Here is a 10,000-nt window from a genome sequence, read left to right on the forward strand (position 1 = left end):
ATCACTAGTCAAGAATACTTTAGGACCTAAAACAGGGATTAAAGTCAATTTTCAGGGTAGATACTGTGAGAAACATACACCTCTCAGCGTGTATATCCCTTCCTGATGTCTTCTGTATCACAAAACAGCCTGGCTATGCCTTCAGTACAATGCTGGACATCTAGCCTTGTGTACCATAAATCAAATCACGGAACTGTTGAGGTTTGAACCTATGTTAAGGCGAGCCCTTAAACAGGGGTAATCGTGCTATTGTGATTCCATGAGTCGTGTATAAGTAATTTTATTTAAGCACAGATACACATAAGAACAATTTTCATACATAGTGTAAATTACCCAGGATAACTCAAAAAGTCAAAGTGACTTATTTCTATTGGGGTTCTTGCCATATTTGCAACCTGCTTAGTTCAACTTCTCTGTGCGACTCGTTGTACGTGGAGGGACAGTCTTGTATTGTGGGCTTGATTTCCCTCAAGGTACGACTGTGTCCCAATTCTCGTGCCAGACCCACACTGCACACGGATTCGTCGTTTCTAGATCCATCCACTCCTGCATCCGCGTTTTCATTACACTTGATCCCTACATAGCAAAGGACCCACTCCGAAATCATCCGGTTTTTCCGTGTTTCTTGAATGTGTCCTCTAGTGTCTAGTGCCAAATAATGCTTGCAGTTTGGGTTCACAAAGCTCTGCACTATCCCCAAAGAATCGCAATAAAATACCCATAGTGTCAGCTCCGATTATCCCCTTTGGTTAACATACATGAGCTCCTTGTCGTGTATGTACACTTTACGTCGTAAACGCTTGTTACAAAAAACGCGATTCTAAAAGCTTAGAGATCTCCAGTGAACACTAGAAAGGACTGCCCTTCTAGCATCCAGCCTGTTACTGGGTTTTCGCAACAAGTAGTCAGTATCCTTGTCCAATTATCCATTAGAATTCAGTATGATTCGATAGTGCTTCAGGATTACAACTGGTAGGCTACTAACTACAGAAATTAAAATTTAATAAATTTATTAAGTCTAGAGGTATATTATCAAATTAAATTAAATTAAATTAATCACAGTAATCAACATAATATCAATTCTCTCGAGTACAGTATTATTGTGCTGAAAGCACATATCACCTTTATAATTCTTAAGTACAGTCTGGTACATTAACGTTTAATAAGATATTACAAATATGTACAAGTATGTGTATGCGTGTAAGTGCTCCAAGTAGTTCGTTATGTCTCACGACTCAACTAGACTTAAACAAGTGACTGACAAAGTCCTCACATAAACTAACTTCTTGACCAACTGGCAATCAGAACAGTCTGCTTGAACAACAAAAAGAATGCTAAGCCCAATAGCAATATAACAAGCAACAGCAACACAGAATCAGGAACAAGGAGATAATATAACGACACTAAGTAGGGACCATCTGCAGATCCTCCACAAAAGTCACAAAACTCCCATACTACTGAATCTAAGTTCAGCATAAGAAAATCCCTGACTGTGATAATACACAGAAACCAGTACAAATTAGGTGAGAAGCTACAGCTCAGGACCTGAGATGATTAGAGTGTCTATGCGACACACAACCTCAGTACAACGTCGAAAATCACTAAATCTACATAATGTTCTGTGAACAGAGTTCTACAGAACTAACAAGAATAATGAGACAGACAATCTGTCCAACCTCCAAGAGAGTCTAGAGCAGACTGAATACTTCAGGCGAGGTGAGGACACCCCCCTCGATCACGTGATAGCTCCGTGGACAGTACTGCCCAGCAACAGAAGCCGGCAGAATAACGAGCAAAGAGCGATAATTACAGTAGTTAGACAATCAAGACTTGAACTGAGCACATAATATGTTACATCCTACCTAACAAAGGAAGCTATGTCAAATAACAATATAAAGCAATACATTTACGATTTAGCTATTATCGCAAATATAAGCAATATAAAATTAAATGAAAAGGTAATAATTATATATATACATAATAATCATTGCAACCCATTCAGGGGTTGCAACACCCCCCCAACACGACAGACGGTCACACTAGGAGTTGCATTAATGTCTTTCACATTATTACTGATTACTCATATCAATACAATTTAATATAAATATTAATCAGTGTCTCTCTTGTGCCAAGCACTTCTATCATTTCACAGCGTCTGTCACTAGGATATGCCCCTAGTACTAGGGCAGTACACAGTATCGTATCTCTGCATACTTGTGGTTATGTACATCGGTGTAGAGACAGGATAGCGTAGATGAGCCTGACACGATGAGGCTCGATCATAGTAGAGGAGACTGCATTCCACTCTTAAGTAGTGGTTGTGGAATGCTATGTAGTATGGACATCTGAGTATGAAACAGCTTAAGGTGTGTAGTGAAGGGGGAGGGGTCTGCGGCAGGACAGTGTTGCGTCACGCAGTACATCGCCCACACAACACTACCCACTCAACACTCAGCTTATGTCTCCTCCTCATACACAACACTACTGTGAATATATAAATATATTAGACATGACATGAGTATACATAGTTAATATGGGCTGGAGGGATTAAGTTACTTTACTGAATTTGACATAGCAAGTAACAAAAGGTATTTGGGCATAAAATTACGTAAATTTTAAATGGGGAAGTGCCCAAATACTCGTCAAAATGTTCAAAGGACACCACAAGAGCTAGAGCATAATTTTTCTGGTGTCGTTTAAACTTAGATGAATAGTAACATATAGGATGGAGAATATCAGTGGATGTTGACTGTTGGAGCAGCACAGCACCCACTGCATAACAACTCGCATCTATATGTAAAAAGGGAAGATTGAAATTAGGACTTTTCAACACAGGAGCAGAGGATAGCAAGCGCTTCAACCTTTTGAACAAATCTGAACAATCACTAGTCCAGATGAACTGAACTTTGTTACTATTGAACTCAGTGAGAGGTGCAGGTGGAGGTGTGTATGCTGGCTTGCCTGTCACCTGACACATGTGGCAACGTCGCACATGATCAGCTACTGTTTCCTTCATCTTTGGCCAAGTAAAATGTTTTGCCAGTTTACCGAGTGTCTTCTTGACACCCAAATGTCCTCCTATGGGACTATTGTGAGCAAAATCAATGGCTTGTTCACGAAATGTAACTGGTAACACTACGAGATGCTTGACTGTGGTGGAAACACTATCAGCTGACAACTTGCATGTATTTTTCTCAATCAGTACACCGTTACTATAATAGTAACAATTATCGAGATCCTTTGCTTCACTCTCAGTAACTGCTATATCTCTCAGTCTTTCCAGTGACTGATCAACAAACTGATCCTTGATTAAATCATCATGAGTTAGAAATTTAACGTCAGTTGTGTCTTGACAAGGTTGATGACCGGGGGAAGTTGGTGTTAATGATCCTGGGCGCAGAGCATCACTAAACAACATATTCAAGCCCAAATCATTGTCATCAACTAACTCAACAGGAGACAAGGATGGTTGTTGAATCTTTGACATAGCTCTAGTAATTGCACTGAGAGGAAATAAAATAGGCTTCTCTCTACAAGCTTCAATGGCATAATTATCATCAGTGTTATTATCAATCACAAGTGGTTCTTTACATATACCAGCATGAAGGATATCGTTCCCTATCAACAAGTCCACTGACCTGATGGGAAATACACCACTGGATATACCCACTGAAATATAACCTGTATAATAGGTTGTTTGAATATAAACTTTGTGCAGAGGCACTTTTATAACAGCCCCTCCATAGGCTTCTAACAATACATCTATCTTGGTATAGGTATCGTCAGTTATGGACAGTACATCTTTTCTCAATAAGGTGAGATAACTGCCAGTGTCTCTGAATGTAATTATCTCAGTTAGATGTGATTCATCAAATCCTATTCTACCTCTTGAAAAGTAAGGACTCATTGCTGAACGAATCTTTTCGTCAGATACACTTTCTGACGCTAGTCATCTATCCTGAGTAACATTATCTAAAACAGTAGGATCAGAGGTATTACTAGGATTTTGGTGCCTTTGTTGCTCTGAAGAGGATACGATTTGTGTGGGGGCGCCAGCCGCACGACTGTCTCTCGCATCTCTTTCCAACTTATAGCAATACTCTCTAGCATGTCCTTTTCTGTTACAATATGTACATTTTACTTTCTTCTTCTCGATATCAGATTTCTGTCTAGCCACAGAGACAGATTCAGGATTGTGAGTTTTCCTGGTAAAGGTATGAGAAGTTAAGGTAGCAGGTACATCAGGCCGGCAATGAGCAGCTGATTTAAGTTGCCAACTTCTAGGACAATTTTTAGTTAACTTGTTTCTCTGTGTTTTAGTACGTACAAGTTTGTGAGAAATCTCGTAATTGTCTGCTAATGCTGCAGTTTCCAGAATATCAGAGGTAGTATGATCGATCAGATATTCTTGTATGTCAACAGACATACAGTTGTTAAACTCTTCGTGTAGTAACAACTGAACAAGGCTGTTGTAGTTGTTACATTTGGCAGCTCTAGACCATCTCTCAAAAGCAACTTTTTTCTCACGAGCAAATTCTACACAAGTTTGATCTTGTCGTCATTGTAACGTACGAAATGCTCTTTGATAACTTACAGGTAACAAGTTATATGTCTCTAGAATAGTTTGCTTGACAGTGTCATAACTAATGTACTTGGCAAATGGTAAAGCAGCAGTACAAGTTTGAGCTCTTCCTGTCAACGCTGTATGCAACAATGTTGCCCAGTGCTTACGTGGCCAGTTCATAGCACGAGCCTGGTTCTCAAACACATCAAAATAGGTGTCTAAGTCACTCTCAAAAAACTTAGGAACCATGGATGCAGCTTTCTGTACATTAAATGTGTCCTGTGATCTATCAGTCTGTTGTCTTCCCAGACGAACATTTTCTCTTCGGAAATCTTCTTCGTTCAATTTCCTCTGTGCCTCTATTTGTGCAGTTTGCAACATAATGAGGCGTTCCAACCTCTCAAACTGTTCCTGAGAGATAGGACCAGTGGGTAATGGAGGAGTAGGAAAATTAACGTGGTCTGGACGGTCCTTAGGTCGGACACTTCGTCCAGCCGTCTCTAGAGAGTCTAGATATGGTCTAGGATAAGTAGATACAGGTGTAGCATACACTGTACTAGTATGTGGCTGCGTCAAGCTAACGGTTAGGAGGGAAGGCGTGAGCGAGAACTGAGCTACACTAGGCTCAGACACTAGGCTCACTTCTGCCTTAGTTGCTCTTTCTTCTACGTCATCAGATAGAGTCATACTTCCTAATTGTGACACTAGGCTTTCTGAATCTGAATCATAATCAGACATCTCTGTATGAGCAGGAAACAATACATCTTTAATTAACGCTCTGACAGTTTCTGCGGTGTAATTCCTGTTATACCTCACACCGAGATATTTGGCTACTCGCCAACACGTCTGAAGTTTTAATGTACTCAACTCAGACAAAGTCAGAGTATCAATTAACTGTTTCACTTTGGCATACATCACGAAAATAATTGTACTACGAGAGAGTGATTATTGGAAACTATAATCCTGATAGGAATTTTAGTGTTGGTTGTCTTAGAGCTAGAACTCAAACAGTATTTCCATCTCCTTGGATCAAGAGACTCAGTCAGGTACATACATCCACCTGGTATGTTGTACAAGACTAAACTCAAAGTCTTCAGATTAGGAAAGTACTCAAAGTGTTTGATCATAGTTACTAGTATGTCAAATTGGACAATTTATCCAACACCTTGGATCAAGAGCCTCCCGGACAGGCCCCCATTTGTTACAAAAAACGCGATTCTAAAAGCTTAGAGATCTCAAGTGAACACTAGAAAGGACTGCCCTTCTAGCATCCAGCCTGTTACTGGGTTTTAATAACAAGTAGTCAGTATCCTTGTCCAATTATCCATTAGAATTCAGTATGATTCAATAGTGCTTCAGGATTACAACTGGTAGGCTACTAACTAGAGAAATTAAAATTTAATAAATTTATTAAGTCCAGAGGTATATTATCAAATTAAATTAAATTAAATTAATCACAGTAATCAACATAATATCAATTCTCTCGAGTACAGTATTATTGTGCTGAAAGCACATATCACCTTTATAATTCTTAAGTACCGTCTGGTACATTAACATTTAATAAGATATTACAAATATGTACAAGTATGTGTATGCGTGTAAGTGCTCCAAGTAGTTCGTTATGTCTCACGACTCAACTAGACTTAAACAAGTGACTGACAAAGTCCTCACATAAACTAACTTCTTGATCAACTGGCAATCAGAACAGTCTGCTTGAACAACAAAAAGAATGCTAAGCCCAATAGCAATATAACAAGCAACAGCGACACAGAATCAGGAACAAGGAGATAATATAATGACACTAAGTAGGGACCATCTGCAGATCCTCCACAAAAGTCACAAAACTCCCATACTACTGAATCTAAGTTCAGCATAAGAAAATCCCTGACTGTGATAATACACAGAAACCAGTACAAATTAGGTGAGAAGCTACAGCTCAGGACCTGAGATGATTAGAGTGTCTATGCGACACACAACCTCAGTACAACGTCGAAAATCACTAAATCTATATAATGTTCTGTGAACAGAGTTCTACAGAACTAACAAGAATAATGAGACAGACAATCTGTCCAACCTCCAAGAGAGTCTAGAGCAGACTGAATACTTCAGGCGAGGTAAGGACACCCCCTCTCGATCACGTGATAGCTCCGTGGACAGTACTGCCCAGCAACAGAAGCCGGCAGAATAACGAGCAAAGAGCGATAATTACAGTAGTTGGACAATCAAGACTTGAACTGAGCACATAATATGTTACATCCTACCTAACAAAGGAAGCTACGTCAAATAACAATATAAAGCAGTACATTTACGATTTAGCTATTATCGCAAATATAAGCAATATAAAATTAAATGAAAAGGTAATAATTATATATATACATAATAATCATTGCAACCCATTCAGGGGTTGCAACAACGCTTCCCAGTACTGCCCGGTCACCAAGTGGACAAGACCTGGGCCGAGACAATACCAGCGAACCACATCGAATCACCTCGCAGTAACCTTGCTCGTCGTCAAAAGTGCTCGCAGTGCCTCCCGCGGACCCTAACTCATCCATATATAAACTGTTTCAGAAGTGTTTTTAACATAAATAGCTGTGTCTTGTTTTCCTCTGCAAGACAGTTGTACCGGATGCTTGGAATGGCGGCTACAGCCACTACACCCTGCACTCCTTCACGAGGAACCCAGTGGCAATAAGTCACTTTGTCTGACTTTTTTTTGGGTTATCCTAGGTAATTTACACATATACTGCTATATATGATGATTTATGTAACTGTATTTATGTGTACGTGTATCTCTCTCCTTAGTTACTTACTGATCTTGTACTGCATATCAGTGAATCTTCAATGCAGATTTACTGATATCCAGACATGAATTAATTGCCGCTCGGACAATATATCCAGTATTGTGAAAACAAAAATTAATTGAAAAGGTGACCGAATATATTATAAAGGAAGTGTTATGATTGATAAAAGGTCCGTAACCATCATACATCAGTATGTCTCCCAGAGCAGGTGTTGGCTGTACCTAGCCGCCTTACTTAGGTCTAAGAAGCGGTGCCTCAGCTGTTTCTTTGAATGTTTGGTCTCCATCCTGAGGAAAAAACAAATTATAGGAAAATCCTTCCACCAGACGTGGGTACAGCCAGAGACTGCAAAGTCGAAACTCGTAAAACTCGCAGTATTGTGTTCGGTGATGAACTATCGCCATGGAGTGACAAGTGTATCGCAAGTTTCCGGTGTTGTGTCAGCTGGATGACATTAGCCTCCACCTCTAGTTACTTTGTCTGTAGTGAGGGTAAAGCATCTCCCATGCTCCTAAGGCTCTTATGTCGCATCTTGCCCAGTTAGTGAAGAATACACAAATAACCCGCACATAGAGAGAAGCTCTGCCGGGTTACCATCTGGAAAAGATCCGGTCCGGGACATGTACTGGCGAAGCATTCAAGTTCCGACTTGGACCACTTACTAGTCACAGTAACACACGAAGGTGAGGGAGCCAGTATATATATATAGGAGAGGGGACAGGGACGGGACAAATGGAGGAAGAAAGAAGGAAATGGAGAAGTAGTGGTAGAAGTAATGCTTGCAGTGGAAGTAGTATTGTGCCTTTCTATTCTTTGTGAAGTAGACATGTCACCGCCGAGGCCAAGAGGAATCCCGTGTTATTAATATAGGAGGGACTGTATGGGGGTGAGATACACCATACTTACTGTCTTCAGGTCCCTGAAGGCTCTGAGGATCCCGTAGCTGACGAACTTTATTCAAGTTAACCAGAGTAGCTCCCGGAGGTCACCGTCCCTGCGGCCCGGTCCCAGACCAGACCTCCTGGTTGCTTACCTGATCAATCAAGCTGCTACTGCCCGCCGCCCGCAGTCCAACGTACGCACCACAACCCGGCTGATCAGTTTGATTTGATCAGGAACTGGTTTGAGGAATCTGTCGAGTTCCCTCTTGAAGACAGCTAGAGGCTTGTTAGTAGTTCCCCGTATGTATGAAAGGAGGGCGTTGAAGAGTTGTGGTTCTTTACCAGTTACTGAATTCTCTCTCAGTGTACTCATCGCTTCCCTGCTCATTACTGGAGACATCCTGCACCGTTTTCCAAACTTCTTGTGTTTATAAGTAGTAATTTCGGTGTGCAGGTTTTGGAACCAATCCTCCAGTATCTGACGAATTTCTATACTCTTGCGCTGACTGACCCGGCATTATTACCGGGTACAAACACTCACTCTCCCTTGTCAGAGTTCATTGGTTCCAGACTACAGAATAATATCCGAATTTTTCACTCTGCTCCCCATCAAGAGGAGTTTTGTAAAAATTACTTCTGGAAAGCCTCAAAATTTCACACACACAAAAAAAAAAAATATTCAAAAAGGTGAAGAAACTATTCAACAAATGAGTGTTGGATAGATGTAGTACATAGTGTCTGGTGGGTTGTAGTCGACGAAAAATTTCTTGCTCAATACTATTGCCATGGTTATCGAAGAGAAGACCAGTATCAGAAGTAGTGGGAAGTAGATGTTAGTGAGGCTGAGCTTGTCTGTTACTATCACTAAGTTAGGGTCGTGCACCTTACACGTGCCCTCATGCGGCAGGAAGAGGCAGTAGGCTCCCGTGATGCTACACCTGCCTTCCATATTGTCTATAAGACCGACGTCAGACACATGCTCGGCGCAGACACCGACGCAGGACGCACGGCCCATGTCTACTCTATAGCCACTGACAACTACGACATAAAATACCACTAACACCACCACTATCAACCCGGCCAACAGCCATGCAATCTTAAACTCCAGCTCCTGCCTCCACATCAACCATATACCGACAACAGGGAAGGCCAAGAAGGCGACCTGGAGGAAGTACATCGCCACCAGCAGGGATCTGTAGGCCCGGACGTAGGTGTCGTCCAGGAGGTGAGGAGCTGCCTCCACAGCAACTCCCACCTCAGCCACCTGCCCCCTCAACCTCCACACTGTCAACCATAACAACAGGAACGTCAACACCAGAAATACATATAAAATTAATTTCCTCATTTTTTTACTCGAAAATAACAATTTTAATGTGTGAAGAGATGATAAGAGACGATCAATTAAGAAAACACAACAGAAGAAAGAACACCAGATGGAAAAGGAAAAAAAAACTTAAATGTTACGAAGAAAAACTCAAGAGGACAGATGTAAAGTCAAGATTAACGAAGTAAACCCGAGAGGGTCAGTCAATGGAGGAGTAGTGGAGGCTCGAACCTTCGTAGAGAAAAGGTGATAGACCATACTCTAGCAACCAGCAACACTAAACCAACAAGAACAGAGAGAAAATGAACAATGCCTCTTCTTATCACCTTCAAATCTCAATAATAATAATAATAATAATTATAATAATCTGTATTTCTACAAGGTCATAATACAACGTATACAGACCAAACCTGACATCAGTGATATA

At 40.9% G+C, this 10,000-nt stretch overlaps 1 protein-coding gene across 1 annotated transcript in view; it reads left to right on the forward strand.

Annotated features, from left to right (window-relative positions):
* LOC128703685 (FMRFamide-related peptides type HF-4-like) overlaps nucleotides 1-10,000 on the forward strand; it is a 260,277-nt gene that overhangs the window by 196 nt on the left and 250,081 nt on the right. The window lies entirely within an intron of this gene.

Source organism: Cherax quadricarinatus, chromosome 76 (genome assembly GCF_038502225.1).
Source record: "Cherax quadricarinatus isolate ZL_2023a chromosome 76, ASM3850222v1, whole genome shotgun sequence".
Lineage (NCBI taxonomy): Eukaryota > Metazoa > Arthropoda > Malacostraca > Decapoda > Parastacidae > Cherax > Cherax quadricarinatus.